At 43.5% G+C, this 19340-nt stretch overlaps 1 protein-coding gene across 2 annotated transcripts in view; it reads right to left on the bottom strand.

The window, feature by feature from the left end:
- Positions 1 to 18748, bottom strand: part of DSE (dermatan sulfate epimerase) — a 55457-nt gene extending 36709 nt beyond the window's left edge. Inside the window, exons 1-2 of one of the 2 annotated variants that reach the window (XM_080663772.1) lie at positions 18516 to 18583; positions 8853 to 8952 (exon numbers count right to left, since the gene is read on the bottom strand). The gene's annotated coding sequence lies outside the window, so the exon portion shown is untranslated. Of the gene's footprint in view, positions 1 to 8852; positions 8953 to 18515 lie in introns of both variants that reach the window. The other variant, XM_080663771.1, reaches the window with a different exon arrangement.
- Positions 18749 to 19340: the final 592 nt, after the last annotated feature.

Genomic DNA, 19340 nt, shown 5'->3' with positions numbered 1-19340 from the left:
TTGCTTTTCTATTTCAATTTCATTAAATGTATATTTAGAATAATTTTTTGAAAAGTAATTTTTTTAAAGTAGCAAAATAAACCTTGTTTCCTTGGTAAATTTTTGTAGTGAAATAAATCGAGCATTATTCTTAAATATGTCAAATCCTAAGAAAACATATGGTTTGGGTACTATACAATCATTCCCTAAAATTATACTCCCTGATGTGTAAAGTCTGTGGACTCAGCCAAAAAAAGAAAATTTTTTAAAACCAAGGGCTCTTAATCAAAATGAAAGTGCCTTTTACTGAGGGCTTATTGTTTCCTTACTTAAGGGTGAAATGAATTATATCTCCCTAAAAAGTCATTTCCAAACAAAAATCCACAATATGAAATTATACCAGACGGAACCCCCAGGAATTTACACACACTACTGAGGGAGTAATTATAACCCTGAACCCACACAGCAAAGCCACACTGTATAATGATGGTGTTCACCACCTCCACACTCAGCACGGAGAAAACTGTGGGGTAGGTTTGTAAGTTTAAGTGCAGCTCTGTGCAAAGAGCATTTCCACATTGTGCCCAAGAAAGTTTTCCTGCAGGTACCACACTGTCTCATAATACATCTGCAACTCACTTCTTTCCTCCATCAACAATGATGGCTGTATAACTTTCTCTTATGAGAAGAATAATTAATCTGAAGTATGTTTAAAACGGCCATACATAGTTTCCGGTGTCAGGTGTGATCGTCCCATCTCCCATTCACCAGAGACTACCTGAAGGAGTAATTTGGTGGCTATCAAACTGGAGGCATTAAGAAGTAGAGCTTTTGCCTGATGCACATTGTTACAAAACTAAGAACCATTAAGATCCAGCTTTTGAGAGAATGATTGCCTTAGGAAATGGAGAAAGGAAGTTAAATCTGTATCATTTTCATGGAGCCAAAGAGAAAGCAGGGCAGAGGTAGTCTGCAAAGTCACTGATGCTACTACTGGAGTACTTAATTTTACTTTACAAAGGCCGAGAGAAAATGAAATGGTTAGACTCTCTAAGATATAAGTAAATTTTAGTTTATCGAGCAGTCTAACACTGGGACATCTCATTCGTACTTCCTTATTACACATTTAATTGCTTTTCTACATGGTGTAGGAGTACAATATCCTAAAGTATTTCCAGAATTTTTTATTCTGATCTTTTTATCAGAATAATTTAACGTTGAGTATAACTATGTGTATTTTTTGGTATTCTCAATCTTTTAAAAAGTAGTATTTTAAGCATAGGTATTAACTTTTCCAATGTACTGATTTTCAGAATTAGAATATCAATTCCCTAGGTTGGGGGTAAGAATTTCTTATAAACATTAATTGATTCAGCTATGTCTTTACCAGCTATTAAATCTAGGAAATGTGCTAGTCAGAGGTCACAAAGTAAACAAGGAAAACTATGCTTTGCCCTAAATACTAGTAACTATAGGATAAAAAATCAAGGAAACTGGTGTTTCTGAGGTTTTGGTGGTGTTGTTTTTAACTGCAGTATTTGCATTACTGTCTGGCATTGAAGTTAAAAGTTATGTCTCCCTTAGTCCAAAGCCATTTATTTAACTTACTGTGCCTAACCCCAAAAGATAATTAACAATCTTCGCTTTCAATTTTTTTTCTACACAGTACGTAACCAGAGATATTCTGGAAGGGCCCGAGAAACCACCTATAGCTTTCTCAGCAATAGTGTTAAGCATGAAAACCCTCTTTTCCGGCATTCCTGACTAAAAAAATAAAGCATAGAGAAGAAGATGAAAAGAGATAATGAAGCCAATAGCTAAATATAACATCATACAGTTTCAAATAACAGTTAAACTAAACCATGAAATGCCCATGAAAACAAAAGTAAATTTTTTCTTCCTGCCATCGAGTCACGAGGGCAGATGGGTGAGGGGGCTGAGAGGATGGGCACAGAGGCCAGAATGGCTTTTTTCACCACTGTATGGCTTCAGACACGCGAACCATCTAAGCCTCGTCCCTCATTTAAAGGGAAGATAAAAATGGTATTTGTGTTACAGCCTGGTTGGGAGAGTAAATGAGATAACACCTACAAAACACCACTTTCTGCTAAGTGTTCCCTCAAAATACTAGTTAACCATCCTTCACCTCAGAACATGATTCGTGGTTGAGGGCACCAGCTGGAGCCAGACTTCCAGGGTTTGAATCCCAGGAACATGACATCCTTAGCTAAGTCCCTGCTTCCTCCGCTGTGGAAGGGATGAAATCATAACACCTTCCTCACAGGGTTTCTGTGATCTTCAATTACCGGCTACACTTAAAGCAATAAAAGGGTGCTTAGGGTTTGCAAAGTGTTCAATAAAGGCTTGCAGAAGCATCATCACATTCTCAAGGAGAACCCCAAGGTCGTTCTCACCCAAAGGAAGTGTACCATGCCACCAGGAGGAAGCGCTCATAAAAAACAGATACAGTGCATTGTGTATTCATAACCTTGAACTCTCAAGAGACTAAAAATATCAAATATTTTGACAAATACAAAGTACTGATGCCAAGAGGTTTCTCCTTCTTCCTGCTCAACCGCACATTGACAACTTTCAAGATACATATTCCAAGGTACTAAACACATCGGAGGAGGAAAGTCTTCTAATCCAATACTATTTCTTCATCAACCAAATTTATAGAGAGATAAAACTTACGGATACACCACAAGGAGAGAATTCTCTGTCTCTCCGCCTCCCCTCCCTCCTTCATCCTCACCCCGCACCTTTACCATCCCCCCTCCCCCCCTGAGCTGGGATATCAGTCTTCTCCTGCCTTTAGACTGGAACTTACACCAGGACTTCTCAGCCTCCAAAAAACATGAGCCAATTCCTCTGCCTTAACATCAACTTCCAAGGTGACCTTTCCTCTTTTCTACCTCTTTCCTGATTCCAGTCAATGCCACATATTCCTCTGTTCTCCTAACCCACTATCTGCCAACTTCTGTGGGATGAGTCAAGACATCAATTACAGACTTTTTAGACAAAACATGTTTAATCTCTTATATACAATCTACTCTGGTTCACGCTTTTATGAATTTAGCTAAAACTGTATGTATTTTGGGTATGTCCTCATATCATCTCCTCCAGGATCAGGTCCTGTAAGTTCACCCCTAATGATAATGACTCTAAGAAGCACTGATACTATCCATATTCAAGGCCCTACCATGCTGGACACAGAAGGGTTAGCGCAGCAGGCCTATTGTTCAAACACTACACATTTCTAAGACAGGCCTGTCTTCAGTACTGGCCCCTGTCTAATGCAGGGGAGCTGAGCTTAGAGCCCTTGTAGTATTCTGCCTGATAGGTGGGTTTTTATTTGTTTTTGTTTTTGTTTTTTTTGTATAACTGAGGCCTTGAGCCATACGGTACCAGTTTGATCCGACAGTTTATACTAAATATGATTTATGATAAACGGCCATCTTTGCTGTGGGAGTCTAGGATTTGAAGTCAGTCACGCAGGCCCTGCATGTCCACATCACTGAACTCCGTCAAAGCCCTGGACACCACGCTGGAGCTCTGCACATGCTGTCGCACAGCTGCTGTCCTTGGTTTCTCCAGGGCTTCGTCTGCCCTGGGCACCGTTCCCTCTGCCGACTTCCATCTGTACCCTGTGGTGGTTTTAAACCTGATTGCAACAGCTTTTTGTGAGTCCTTCTAGTGACTCACTGAGCCCAAACCTTCTCGGAGACCGTGACCTTCATTTTTAGTCCGATCATCTAAATTCCTGTTAGAATTATGAGAGTCTTGCCCTAACACTTATCCCTTGAGAATAGGATATGTGATACTTTTCACCAAATCCTTCTCTTTACCCAGTGTTTGTTATTATTTTCTGACTTATACCCAGAAAAAAAGATTCTGTCCAACGACGTTACTCTTGGGCAAAATTCACAGCGGAATATACTGGACTTACAAATTGCTTAAAAGCTTTAGACATACATAGAAGTGAGGCAAAAGACTTAGAAGCATTTCATGGGAAAGTAATTTGCTGGCATTAAACCTACATTTCTGGTACATTTGATATAAAATAGGAAACTTATTTACTGGAAGAGTACATATGAAGTGATGCTTTTAGCACTATACAGGAAGTTCTTTTTCATGCCTTCCTTATATTCAAGCATTCTTCCATTTTAATCTTCAAATGCCCACCAATGATAAATTTACTTTTTTTGCTGCCTTTCACATACATGAACATTTTTATATATACTTTTTTATCTTACAGATCGTAATTCTTTGGTACTTTCCAAACATCCTCTTATGAATCATAATAAAAAACTCAGAACACCACAGATTTGGTTTGTAAAACAATGACACACATGCAAAGATGCAGGCACTGCCTTCTCAGACTTCCCCATTTCAGTTGCTGGCAACCAATCCTGCCAGCAATTCAGACCCAAACTCCACCTCTTTCCCTTCCCCACTCTGTCTCCATTTCCAAGCCATCAGCACATCCTGTTGACTCCATCCTCAAAATACAATTCAGAATCCAGCCAGTAACGACCTAAAGCCACACCACACCATGTCTTGCCTGAATTACTGCCAAGAGTATCCAAACTCCCCTCTCTGCCTTCACCCTTTCCTCTTGCTAGTCCTTCTCAACATCGGGGCCAGAGCCATCCTGCCCCATCATAATCCAGATTACATCACTGCGCTGTTTAAAACCCTCTGGTGGCTTCCCATCTCATTCAGAGTAAGAACCAAAGTGCTGACAATAGCTGTCAAGGTTCTACATGGTCTGGCCCTGCTACCTCTCTGCCTTCATGGCCTACAACTCTCCGCGTCTTTCCCCGTTCTTGGCCTCCTTGCTATTCTTGTACAGTGAGGAGTCCTCCCTCCTCAGCACCAGTGTGCTTGTCCTCCGAGACATCCCCCTGGCTTGCTCCCTCAGCCCCTTAAAGTATTTGCTCAAATGACACTTTCTCAGTGAGGCTGGCCAAGACCATCTTATTTAAATTACAACCTTACACCATGCACTAACACCACCATTTCCTAACTCCTTCCTGGGTTTTTATTTTTCTTCATAGTACTTATAACCTTCTTAATCTTAAAATCTATTATGTAATTTACTCATGTTTGTGTGCTATACTGCTAACATCTCTTTTATCTAGAGGATCCAAAGAAAAAGGATGCTTTAATGAGTTATTATTTCTTTGATACCATACCATTCCTGTTATTTTGTGCTAAAAAACTTTATTGTATTGAGTTTTCATAGTCTCTACAGAGTTATTAGTCAAGAAACAATTTCTGAGGAAAAGAAATGCTTTCCTGGAATGTTGGAGACCATGTACTGTGGGAAGGACAAAAGCATAAACTCTGAACTGCTGGCCACAGGTCCACAGGCCAAAAAACATGCTCCCAGATATTTATTGTCTACGTGCATGTTCAAGGTCACGAATGTTTAACTCGGAGTCTACATCCTTGTCTTGGTGAATCTGTCTGCCTTTCACTGTCTTTAACATCCTACGCTGGGAGTGTTTGCCCCATTCGTTGCATCTCCTAATCGAGGCATCTCTCTCTCATATATCCATCCTACCCATTTCGCCCCATCTCTGCTGACAGCCAGATTCCACCTGGCTACTTCTTTTGGTCAAATCTGATGGAATTCTCCTCATCTCTGCTGGAGGAAACTGCTTTCATACTAATTCTAAAATTTTTAAACTTTCTTCTCAAGGCTTGTCCTAAATGAATGTAGAGACCAGAAGGCCTTCTGCCAGGTGATTCCTGAGTTAAATGGGGAACGGGAGGGAACCAGATGCCATTTAAGATCCTTTCAAATTGCCGTGACTGGTTTGGCTCAGTGGGTAGAGAGTCGGCCTGCGGACTCAAGGGTCCCAGGTTCGATTCCGGTCAGGGGCATGTATACCTTGGTTGCGGGCACATCCCCAGTGGGGGGTGTTTCAGGAGGCAGCTGATTGATATTTCTCTCTCTTCGATGTTTCTAACTCTCTCTCCCTCTCCCTTCCTCTCTGTAAAAAAATCAATATATATATATATTTTTTAAAAAGATCCTTTAATTTAAAGATTTGATGAAGTAATTTTGACTCTTTCAGTGACTTCTTATCCTCTGTTGTGCTTTCCCACAGAGACCGAATTGTATTCTCCCCAACCCACAAGCAGGATGGAGCCAGCCTCTGCAATTCCTGGGGCCACCTTGGTCCTCTAAGTGACTCTAGGATTGACTCTCCTGGCACTTCGCTCACTTAAAAATCACCATTCGTCTTTGTACCCTTTTGAGTCTTCACGGGTAACTTCTATCATTTGGGGATATTTCTAACTTCCTCAGTGACTTAGCAACCTCCATCCCATTCTACCTCCATCCGTAATTTATACTTGAGAGGCATCAACTTCTATTTTAGCTTACAGCAGTATATCTACCACCTATTCGTCTCCGTTTGCCTCCTCAGCAAAATCCTTACCATTGATACTTCAGATTTTTGCCTCTCTCCAAAAGCATTCAATTCTTCCCTTATCACCCATACTTTGGGACAGTGATTTATCATCCAAATTTACAGAGAGGACTGAAATTTACCAGTGCAAGTATGATGTCCCTGAACTTACAATAATATCTGTATCTCCAATGCCAAATGGAACGAAGTCTCAGAGAATGCCATGTTGGAAAGAAGAAAGGAAAAGATCCTTTCGGGAGGCAGGGAGCACACCGCCATCCCAAGGCCCGCTGGGACATGTCCTTTGCTGTGGCTATTGGGGGGATGGTTCAGGTCTAGAACAGGAGATAGAAGAGCCTTGTTTCTCATATAAACCTACCGATTCCTCCTCTTTTCTACAATCCTTTCAGCACACCCTGGTCACAGCGTGGTATACTCAAAAGATCTGACTTTGAGTCTGTGAAGGGTTGAATTATGTCCTGCAAAAAGTCACATGTTGGAGTCCTGATCTCTGATACCTCATAATGTGACCTTATGTGGAAACAAGGTCATAGCAGACATAATTAGTAAAGCCAAAGTCATTTGGAGTAGGATGGGCCCCTAATCCAATATGACAGATGTCTTCATAAAATGGGGAAATTTGGAGACAGACACACACACACACAGGAAGAAGGTCATGTGAAGATAAAGGTGGAGATTCGGGTGAAGCATCTACAAGCCCAGGAATGCCTAACACTGACAGAAACCACCAGAAGCTAGGAGAGACGCATGGAAAAGATTTTCTTTTCTTTTCTTTTCTTTTTTTTAAATATATTTTATTGATTTGTTACAGAGAGGAAGGAAGAGGGATAGAGAGTTAGAAACACCGATGGGAGAGAAACATCGATCAGCTGCCTCTTGCACACCTCCTACTGGGGATGTGCCCGCAACCAAGGTACATGCCCTTGACCGGAATCGAACCTGGGACCCTTCAGTCCGCAGGCCGACGCTCTATCCACTGAGCCAAACCGGTCAGGGCTGGAAAAGATTTTCTTTCATGGCCTTAGCAGGAACCAACCCTACTGACCCCTTGATTTCAGACTTCTAGCCTCAAGAATTTTGAGACAATAAATTTCTGTTGTTGAAGACACCCGGTTTGAGGGATTTTGTTACAACAGCCCTAGCAAACTATGTAGAGTCCTAGCTCTACAATTTTCTCATTTCCAAATTAGGGATTATAGCCCTTATTATATGTACACCAAAGGCTGCTATAAACAATAAACATACAGGAGTGGGGAAAAGTAGGTTTATAGATGTGAGTACAAGAAACAGAGTTTATTCTTGTATTATTATCTATTAATTAGTGTATTATTTTCTTTGAACATGCACGTAGATAATAAATATCTGGCTTTATATACAAACAACAGTAAACCTACCTTTGCCCACCCCTGTATATAATGTTTACCAACTGCCAGGAACTATGTTAAATTTGTCACATTGATTAACTCATCTAATCTTCACGGTAGCCCCACACCATAGATACTAATAGCATCCCTTTCCCACAGCTGAGGAAACTGAGGCATAAAGTGAGTTACCCAAGGTCAGAGAAAGAGTGGAGGAGCCAAGATACAAATCTGGGCAACGTGCCAATACTAATCGTGACATAACTATCTTTGTAAACCATCAAGTTCCTCCCAAATTAAGTAAGTCACCATCATCATATCACTTACCTACTCAAGAGCTTCTATTTCCTGCAGCAAAAATGAACAACTTTCTCCACCAAGAGCTTCCACAGTGTATGTAGCTCTGGCCTACCTTTCAATAGTGTCTCCCATTTCCTCTCCACACACACTCTCCCTCCACACTCACCTGCTCATCCTTGCTTGATCACGACTCACCTTTCTGTCCTTTATTCCCACTGTTACTCTCTTTCACGGGGTTCCCTCTAAGCGCTCCACACCCAACCCCTTGCCTTTTTCAGAGAACACAACATTTGTTATAAAGCCTTCCCTGGCAACCTTATCCATGAGTGGTCTCCCCTGTTGCCATACATGCATTACTCAGTATTCTTTGGGAATTCAGGGATGAGGCCTGCCAAGAAGGTGCTTATGTCATCGGATAAGATGACAGAAGAAATAATATGTTTACAAAAATCACTGAAATAAAAGGAAGGAAGTTTGCATGAGAGTGACAAAGTAATTTCGAAATTTACGCACCTTCAACTTCTGGCTAGGATGGAGAAGGAAGGATGTACTGAGAATGCATTATCTAAACTGTGTTTTAAAAGGGGATCAAAAAAAGGAGGGGGGGAGCAATAAGAATATTTACAGTTTTAACTGTCTCTACTAATTTATGCATTTAGTACTCGTTACAGGTATACCACGTTATTTGAAGGTACATGTTTATCTTCCTTTCTCATATTTATTGTTTCAATCCTTTCTGGACCCAAAAGGGATCTGAGGTAGAACTCACCAATGCAGGTATAAGCTCCTGGGAGGCAAGGGTCTTAGTCTTTTCTTTCCTATAGTGTCTAGCACCACTGATTACATGCAATACAGTCCTTCAAAAATATCTGTGGAAAACAATGAAAGAATGTATGAGGAAGGGGAGGAAAAAAGGAAAGATAACGCTATAAAAGGAGATAAGGGAATTTCCACGATTGTTCTAAGAAGTTCTCCTTGACCTGGAAGCCTCCATTTTGCTGTTCACTCCTCTTCCTGTGCACCTGTCCTCCTTGCGATGTTTTTCCTCCCCTTTGGGCATGAAAGCCTCTGAGACACAGTTCATTCTCCCCTCCTACTTGAGTATCCTCTACCCATGTAACACTTACAGATCTCTTCCCACCTGCAATGCTACAGCATGCATTTGTCTCTGGTTAGCCCTCAACTGTTCTCACAAAGATTCATATTCAGCTATTTCACCAACCAGGTTTCATTGCTGCCCAAGGGTGAAAACTATGCCTTATTTATTTTGCATGCTCCCCTCTTCACCTCCACCCAGATATCCCCTCAAACACAGAAGTACCTGGCAAATACCTGCTGAATGACTAAATCCTTTCAGTATTCCTATCACTAAAGTATAGCATTCTTTCATGGGACTCTCCAGGTTTAAAAGTACATTGGAAAAAGTTATCTATCAAAGCTGTCATTGCCAAGTAACAGATTTATCTTTTCTAAAACTTGCAATCATTGAACCAAACTTCAGTGGCTTCACCGACAAGAAAAAAAAGGTGTAAGCACACAAAGAAGGATCTGTTAGGTAACCACCCTTGCACTGCTAGCTCACGTCAACTTTAGGCACAGGATTTATCATTTTATGGCAATTTAGTAGAATAAATACTGCCACACATTTCTTCCCCAAGAAAGAGATATTGGAAGTGGTCCGACTTAACCTAAAACTTACACCATGAAATTTCACAAGGAAGAGGTGAAATTGCATTTTGAAAGTTCCCAAGTTCCCACAGCAGATACTCAAAATACCATTTATTGATCTGAATTTTATATAGAATTCTATACAAGTCACAAAAGTCTAAAAATTTTAACGGTGCAAATCTTAAACCCCTATCATAGCACGTGGTTAACAGGATGAATCCAATCTGAACAATACTGGTTTCTTTAGGGAAAAAGGTGGATCTTAAAATTTCACACCAGTGTTTGGGACAGGATAAATTGAACTACTGCACAAAGCAACAGATGGATTCGAATTTCACCCTCCAGTTACCCTGGGTTCTCATTAGAACCAATAGGGTCTAACTTGTAGATGATTTACAACAAAGCAAGAGGAACAGCATGGCCAGCTAGCTCTGATGGTTAGAGAGTCCTCCCAATGGGCCAAGGTTGTGGGTTCAAGCCACAGTCAGGGCACAAGCACAAAAAAGAATCACCCAATGAATTTTCTCTCTCTCCCCACCACTCCTTTCTCTCTCTCTCTCTCTCTCTCTCTCTCTCTCTCTCTCTCTCAAATCAATTTAAAAAAAAATTAAAAAGAGGAAGAAATTAGCCTCACAACTCACAGGGCCAGCAAAAGACGCTCTTACTTGAGAAAACTCTGCTGCTTTTTCAGTGCTCCCAAGAAATCAGTTTCCTTTGAGAAAGGTAACGGTGAAAAGCATTTCAAAACTGCTTTGCAACCACAGGCTGTAAACGAAGGTGGAGCCGAAACCGGTTTGGCTCGGTGGATAGAGCGTCGGCCTGCGGACTGAAGGGTCCCAGGTTCGATTCCAGTCAAGGGCATGTATCTTGGTTGCGGGCACATCCCCGGTGGGAGGTGTGCAGGAGGCAGCTGATCGATGTTTCTCTCTCATCGATGTTTCTGGCTCTCTGTCCCTCTCCCTTCCTCTCTGTAAAATATCAATAAAATATATTTAAAAAACAAACAAACAAACAAACAAAAAAAATGAAGGTGGAACACTTAATTCCAACTGCTGAGACATGGACTGCTGGGCTTAACTTTCTGTCATCCCCCGAGCCCACTGACCCAATACTGGCTGAGAGTGCATTTTCAAACCCCTTTTGCTCATCAAAATGAACCCTCTTTCAAGATAATTAAATCATTAAGTACTGCCTAATTTTAATATTGAGAATAAAATAGAAACACTGGCCTGAAACCACATTATGAATTCTACTGGATAGTCTATCTTCCCAAACAAAAATCAAACAAAGTTCACATTGTTTCTATAAATATTATTATTTTTAACCATAAATACTGCTACGAGAAGTTTGGTATATATGAGAGAAGTTTCCAGACTCTCTCTGACATGGGCAATCTGTATATTCTGGCCACATTGATGAATGCCCCGGACGTTCGTGTTAGCACTGGTGCCAGTCTAGTTTTACTTAAAAAAAATGGAGCAGAGAAATGTAAAGGCTATTACTGAGAGTCCAAATGGAACACAATAGCCTAGTGCCAAAGCCTTTTGTTAATATTTTCTAGAATAAAAAAGAAATGTAAAGGAAAGTGGCCTGTTTGGGGTAAAACCAAATTAAGCCTAGAGGATTTTTCAGCTCTGGTAATGTGTACCTACATGAAAAATGTATTAAAGGAATCTTATGTGTGATCAATACTTAGCCAGTTAGCCAATACTTTGTACTAACAAATAGATATGCTAAGTAGAAACTATAAAGGCAACTTGTATTTCAGACACTAAAACCGACCATTTCTTCTACATTCACAATACAGTTGACCCTTGAGCAACAGATACCACCTCCCACTGCTGTCGAAAATCTGTGTCTAACTTTAGACTCTCCAAAAACTTAACTACTAATAGCCTCCTGTTATCGGAAGCCTTACTGATAACCAACAGTTGAGTAACACATATTTTCTATGTTTTACATGCTGTAGTCTTACAATAAAGTAAGCTAGTGGGGAAAATCTTACTTAAAAAACATAAGGAAAACACATTTACTGTACTGTACGTACTTACTGAAAAATGTGCATATAAGTGGACCCACACAATTCAAACCTGTGTTGTTCAAGGGTCAACTGTAATTAAATCATTTTTAATTTCTAAAATTTCCAAATCCAGGTGAGAAGTCATAAAATTAGAACCCCAGAAAACAGATGCTAACATCCCCTCAGAACAACCTCACTTAAACCTTTCTAAACAGAGAAGAACCCCAAGGCCTCTATCAGAAATCTAGTCTACAGGTTAAAACATTCAGAAAAACTTTCCTGTATTTAGCATAAATCCCTCTTGATGCTTGCTGTAAGTGATTTCCTCTCATTTTTCTTCAGGGAAGATGGAAAACAGCTGTTCAACATCCCTTTTCAAGCTACTTTTTCTTTCCTACCAGTCCTCCTCCCCCTCCCCCCAAGTGTAAACACTGCAGGTGACTCCAAAATCCAGCTGGCCCATGCCTGATTATCCACGGGCTTGGTGAGCCTGGCCCCATGCATGCCTCCTGCAATGACATCATTAAACTGCAAAGGCCCCAAGGAAAGTTCTTCACCGGAATTGGTGAAATTCTAGAAATCTGCTGCTTACAGTCTGTCCTCAGACATATTCGAACAACAAAAATAAATTCAAGCTTCTTCAAGAAGAAGGGTGCAGTCAGGGCTGCACAGAAGGTGAGCCCATCCTGGGCTGCACTACTGTTCTCCTCCACGTGGCAGGGTGTTGAGTGCCCCCTGGCATGGAACATGTTTAAACTTCTTGGGGATTTTTATCATGCACTTCTTGAGTTTCTTGTCACTGACGCAACTTTCTGGGTGTAAGCTATTTATAGAAGTGCGCTCTTTCAATACTGCAATCTAAAGGACTACTCCAAATGAAAAGTGTCCATTTGTAGTCTTGTTACTTCTTTAAATGAATCATCTCTACTAGAATCACACCATAATCTGCAGGTCACATTTTACACCAAAATTTATACAAGCAACCCAATGTCGTTACCTCCCACTTCAGGAATTGCTAACAAATATCCTCGTTTTTCTTGCAATCACCATTAGATTCCAACAGTAAAGTCAGTTACATTGCCTGCCTACTTCATCAATTAAAATATTATAGATCCGCCCTAACCGGTTTGGCTCAGTGGATAGAGCGTCGGTCTGCGGACACAAGGGTCCCAGGTTCGATTCCGGTCAAGGGCATGTACCTTGGTTGCAGGCACATACCAGTAGGGAGTGTGCAGGAGGTAGCTGATCGATGTTTCTAACTCTCTGTCCTTCTCCCCTGCTCTCTGTAAAAAATCAATAAAATATATTTTTTTAAAAAAATATTACAGATCCGCAAGCTCGGTGAGCTGATTTCCTTTACGAATCCCTTTCGAGGGTTATGAAATGCTGATTCAACTCCGTTGTGGTGTAACATCTGCATGTATTAAATGCCTGTTGCTTAGCAGCTCCGTTTGTTACACATGAGGAAAATACAAAAGCCTTGATTTAATCAACAAACGCACATTTTACAGCCCTATGGCATCTGTGTGTGCAACGAATAATTGGAAAGATTTCAATAGCAGCTTTTTAAAGACTGTGAACTTCTTCAATTTCGACTAAAAGAGCCTGTACATTAATTTAAACACACACAAGGAATTTTGCTATGATTGTCCTGCTATTCTTCATATTAACTAGGGAGAAAAGAGGCACTGTTAATTCTATAAATACCAAAAACTGTTTGGGCATGCAGACACATACACTCAGTTGCCAACTCACTTTGACCCTGTCTAGGAAAAGCAGATGGGCACAAATAACCTACAAGGAATATGTCAGGTATCTGTAATTGAGACTTAACTGCATATGCCTTCTGTATACTTTTAAGAACAGGGCTACACTTACCTAATAGTTATAGCTACTCCCGAATATGCAGTGTTAATATAAGTCATGTTTATTATCAGGCTCTTTAAAGCTTCTAAGTATTACTGAAGAGGCAAATTCTGTTCTTTCAGGAATTGTTTAATAACACTAACCAAAATCATTTTTATGGAATATCCTAAGGAAGTTGAAACAAATAGAAATCCAGCAAAGCATCTTTGCACACATTAAAATTTATGGAGTTGCTCTGGCCGGTGCTGCCAAATGGCTGGAGCATCAGCCCGCACACCAAAGGGTCGTGGGTTCAATTCCCAGTCAAGTGCTAGTACCTGGGTTGCAGGTCTGCTCCCTGCCCCAGGGTTGGGTTGCATGGGGAAGAGGACCAATCGATGTGTTTCTGTCACATCGATGTCTCTCTCCCCCTCCCTCCCTCCACACTCTCTCTGAAAGGCAATGGAAAAAAATATCTTTCAATAAAGATCAATTAAGAAAATTTTTTTCATGGTGTTATTCTGAATTAAGGACTGAACTACTACTGCATTCAAGAAATAAACACATGGCCTCAACAATCTTTTCTTCTTTTTCTGAATTCCTTTTCTTCTTTGTAATCTCCAACCACCTCTCTGGACACTCTGCCTCCTGCAGGTTTATAGTCTTCTGGGCTTTTGAGAGGATTTGGAATCTACACCCTCAACAGGCTGGAGCTTGCCTAGACAGGCAGAAGTAAACAACACGTAAAGCACCCAAAGACCTGAGGCCAGGTAATGAGAACGAGTGCTGAGCCTAGGGCTCTGCAGACGTTAGGCGAGGCCTCACGTTAGAATCCTTAATAAGGCTTGAGAAGAGCCACAGAATGGGAGGGGAGGGAGCTGTGGGAAGAGGGTCTGTAAGTGCCAGTTTACAGACGCCTGAGAAACACATGAGCATTCCAGGGAGCTGACAGTTCATGGACAGCGGTGAGAATTAAAAGGGATAATAAACGAGATCTGTAGGAAAATAAAATGCAAGAGTCTTTCATAACATAAATTTGGAGTCATAAAGGAGAAAAGTAGAATTAAATGGGCAATTCAGGTTAATCTCATGTTTAAGATAGGCCACTAATTACTTGTAAGATGATAAGCAAATGGCTTATTTTCACAGTTATTTCCATTTCCCACTCCTAAAAAAAGACACCTGCTCTGCAGCACTCTCCATCTTCACTAGGCTAAAATTTGAAAATATTAACAAGTATTGGGCAATTTTAAAATGCAAGTGTTCATGTAGCTGCATGATCTACGGGGACTTTTCCTTTCCGTCATTGTCTAAAAGCACATAAATTTGTAAGGAAGCGTTTATTCACCCTAGTGGCCCCTTTTTAAACCCATGCACAATACTTTGCATTTCTCTTTCTAGTTTCATTCTTTTCTGCAACACTTCTCCACCATCCGCTAACCAAACCACTCTTCTATACGTAAGTGGTGAAACACTAACTTAAGATAAGTCAGAACTTGAGAATGCATTTATTTACTAACAGATATAGATTTTCCTGGAAAAAAAAACCACCACAATTATTTCCATTGAAATAGTATCCACTTAATGTAGACTTTAATTTTTAAAAGGGAATTCTCTACCAGACTTCGGCACTGGAGTGGGCAAGACTGTTTGAAATTCGTCCATTTCTAATTATTGCTATCACCAAGTGGAATCCGCAATTTTAATCTCTACTTCCCATCCTGCCACTAATTCACATATGAATTTCATGGGAAAAGAATTTCTCCTTTTGGTAGTCTGCGTTTATACACTAACTGAAACCCCACGTTGGGGACTGACTCTTGGTTTAGAGAATTCTGTGTCATCCAAACATCTGCGGGCAATTTGGTGACCCCAAAGAATTTTATCCTATGTATCACTCTAGGCAGGGGTCCTCAAACTTTTTAAACGGGGCCAGTTCACTGTCCCTCAGACCGTTGGAGGGCCGGACTATAGTTTTAAAAAAAAAACTATGAACAAATTCCTATGCGCACTGCGGGCCCGGGACGAGTCGGCTGCTAAGCAGGACAGGCAGCGGCACCCGGCGGGCCGGATCAATGTCCTCGGTGGGCCGGATCAATGTCCTCGGCGGGCCGGATCAATGTCCTCGGCGGGCTGGATAATGTCCTCGGCGGGCTGGATCAATGTCCTCGGCGGGCCGCAGTTTGAGGACCCCTGCTCTAGGGGAAGACAATGTAACCCCAAGATGAGAAAACCCTAAGGCATTAGTTTAAGAACTGCCCTGTGCCCTGCTTGGACACTTTTAGAAGGTTGCTGGTTACTGCATCTCACCAGGTGCCTTCCCCCCCCACCTTGCAGAACAGTAAAGATCCGGCCGCTCCCAGTAAGTGGAATAACAACATCCACTATGATGATGATAGTACCTCTACCACAGGTTCAGATCACCTCAAAAGCCTGCCACATACACATCACAGGATAATAACATTTCTCCTTTCGTTGGGGTAGTGAAAAATGATAAGAACTTTTACTTTATATGTTTCGGACACAAACGTGCCCGTGGTTAAGTACCATTTAATATATGCTGCAACCTCAAAATGTTAGTCTTCTATTACTAACTGCTTTACTCCTTTTGGAAACAAAGATTACTGATATATTAAAACCCAAGTTTAAATGTTTTCTCTTCCTTTATTCCTCTCCAGTCATTTGCTGAAATCATGATATGGAAAGGATATCATGTAATGTCTTTCATGCAACACAGTGTGATCCAAATTAGTAGAAATAAATAGCAAAATCATCCACCTCAAATAACATTAAGAAGTATTTCACTGTTTAATTTGCACCTATGATTCCGAACACTTTTCAGAGGCTAAACGTATCCTGATAAGGAGGCGTTGGGAACGCGGAGGAGCATGTGTGAAGTAAGAACTTCACCATGTGGCCAGCCACCAGGTCCTCCAAGCAGCACTGGCAGAGACTGAACTGGAAAGGCCACAGATCTCCTTAAAAACCTGAATGCCCTAAATTGGGGAGTAATTTTAAAAGTACAAAAGTAGATGCCCACATTAATGTTCGTCGCTGTGATGGTCCTGACCTCATGTGGCCAGCCTAGCTGACTTAGAGGGCGTTTTCCCACAACCGGGCCCCTAACCTCAGAGGGTGCTACTGGAGTTGGCAAGACTGTGTCTACCAGGCAGGTCTGGGGAAGAAGTCCTAATAATTCCCTCGGTGGCAAAGGCCTTTCTATAGTGTGTTCTACTGCAAATTTCTCTTTGTCCACGTTTGTTTTTTTTAATTTCACTTGGTAATTGTACTATCAACATGTTTTAACCTGAATGTAAAAATGGACTTTGTAGGTCACTGTTGAACTGAACTGCAACAATGAAACTGATCTGACACCAATCAATGAAAAGGACGCTTCCCGAGCTCAAGCTCTGGAATGTTCAGGTGGGCCTCCTCCCTTTCTGCATTAGCAGCGCCAGAGCGAGGGCAGCCTCTCCCGCACCTCTAAGTGGCCCCTATGTGACCAGCACTGTCTTGTACTTTTTGCTGAACCCACACAGATGGGTGACTAAACAATGGAGGCATCAAATTCCATCCTTTCTCCCTTTGAGCCAGAACATATTTTAACCTACACACTTCCTAAGAGGACTCATATGTTTGGTGACTTTAAAAGAAAATAGTTAGCACACAATAGGCAAGTACTCAGATTGATAATTCCGGGTTTTAACTTCTTCCCTGCATATTACACACATTTTTTATGATCTGATTTTAGTAGTACTGTCTAAATATTCTACAAAATATGGCTCATCGTATTTCATTTCAGGTTACCATTTGCTGAGAAACCCAAAAACACTGCGGAAAAGGTAATTACTGGAAGACTAAGTTCTATAACGTAAAAAATACTTAAAAACCTGTTTTTAAACTATTTCTAAGTGAGAAGGTCCATTCTCAAATTTAATGTAACTTTTAAACCATGACTAACGAAAAAAAAAATGTAAGTAATTTTGTTACACGAAGATCCCTAGAAACTAGACGTGTCATTTTCTGACCTAAGGAATTCCAGGTACAGGAGGTGCACTCCCTGCTTTTAAGCAACCGATTCGGTTTCAAGCTTCCCTGCCAGCCGACCTGGGCTGCTGCCTCCATCAAACCAGCAATGAAAACGAGAACGTTCTGGGGTCGCACACGGAGCTCGGATTCCAGCGCGAAAGGTCCCGAGCCCATGTGGCATTGCTTACGGGGCGTCCCCGCCGGCGAGTCAAGCGTCCCACCGCCGCCGCCACCATCACCACCATCACCACCGCCACCATCACCACCATCACCACCGCCACCATCACCACTATCACCACCAGGGGCTGCCAGGGCGTGAGGTTTACCCGCAATTTCTCTCGAGTGTCAGCCGAGCCTCGCGGCGCTGGCACCCCGCGGCCGGGGGAAGCCGTGCTCCCCGGGCTCCCGCAGCCAGAGGCGGGCTGCAGCGCCAGGACCCGCACACCCGACCCCTCAGCCCGATGTGCGGGGAGACGCGAGGCTGTGCCACCAGCCGGGCAGAGGGATGCCAGAGCCCCGCGGGCGGTCCGGGGAATCGCGGCTGGGCCAGACCCGACGCCCCGAAAGCGATCCCTGCGTTCCTCCCGCGCGCCGGGCTCGGCACCGGGCGCTCGGGGGGTGGGAAGGGGCGAACGGCTGGCCCCGAGGCTGCCCCGCCGCCGGCAAGCCCACGGCTCCGGCTTCACGCCCCGCGCACCCTGCAGGCAGCCCGCCGAGCGAGCCGGGCGCGCAGCCCACGGCGCCGACGGCTGGGGACGTGGCTCCCCGCCTCCCGCCCGCCACCCGCCCGCGCCTCCGGAAGAAAGTTGCGCCGCGCGGGGCCCAGATCCGCGCCCGCCCCCGCCGCCCCCTCGCGCGGCCCCCGCTCACCGCTCCCCGCCGCGGCTTCGTCCTCTCGGGCGGCGCCTCCCCAGCCTCGGCGCAGGCTCCAGACCTTCCCGGCCCGCCGCACCCAGGGCGCCCGGCGCCCTCGGAGCCCAGCCCTCAGCGCGCCCGCCGCGCCATCGGTGCTGGTGGGCGCCGCGCCGCGGGATGCGCCGCCGCCGCCTCGGGTGGCGCTTCTTCCAGCGGGGCGGGCGGGCGCGGGCGGGCGGGGTGTGGGCGAGCCCGGAGGAGGGCGGGCCGCAGGGGGCGCCCAGGCGCAGCCGGAGGGCGGAGGAAACCGCAACGTCACCAGAGCCCGCGGAGGCGAGGCTTCGGAGGGGGAGACGGGGACCCCCTCCCCCAGCCGGACCCCGACCGCCGGCCCGCCCGGCTTCCCCCTCCTCCCCTCCCGGGACTCACGTTTCTCGAGCTGCGCCCGGCCTGCCCCTCCGCTCCGGCCCGACTCCACGCACCCCTGCCTTGCCAGGCCTCGTTGGCTCTAACTTGCTCTAGTAGTTTCTAGTGACCCGTACGTTTCGGGTTCCACTCTGGGATCACCCCCAACCGAAAGATACTTTTGGAGGCCCAGGGGAGGAACTGATGTTTCCATCCAGACCCGGGAAAGCAATAGGGGGGAAACGCGAGGACCTTTCTAGGAGGGCCCCTTGCCCACTCCACTCGCCTTCTCCAAAATAGTGACTCCTCCTTTTCCTTGGTTTTACTCTCTTCTCAGAGAGAAGGCAGAAAATCACCTCTTTAGAAGCACTTCTTGCCTTAACTGTACTAATCAACATACACGAAATTGAAACCACTGAACCCTGCAAACTGAAT

This window comes from Plecotus auritus (genome assembly GCF_963455305.1).
Source record: "Plecotus auritus genome assembly, chromosome: 4".
Classification (NCBI taxonomy): Eukaryota; Metazoa; Chordata; class Mammalia; order Chiroptera; family Vespertilionidae; genus Plecotus; species Plecotus auritus.
Note: the sequence above shows the minus strand (reverse complement) of the source record. Positions and strands in the feature narration are given on the sequence as shown.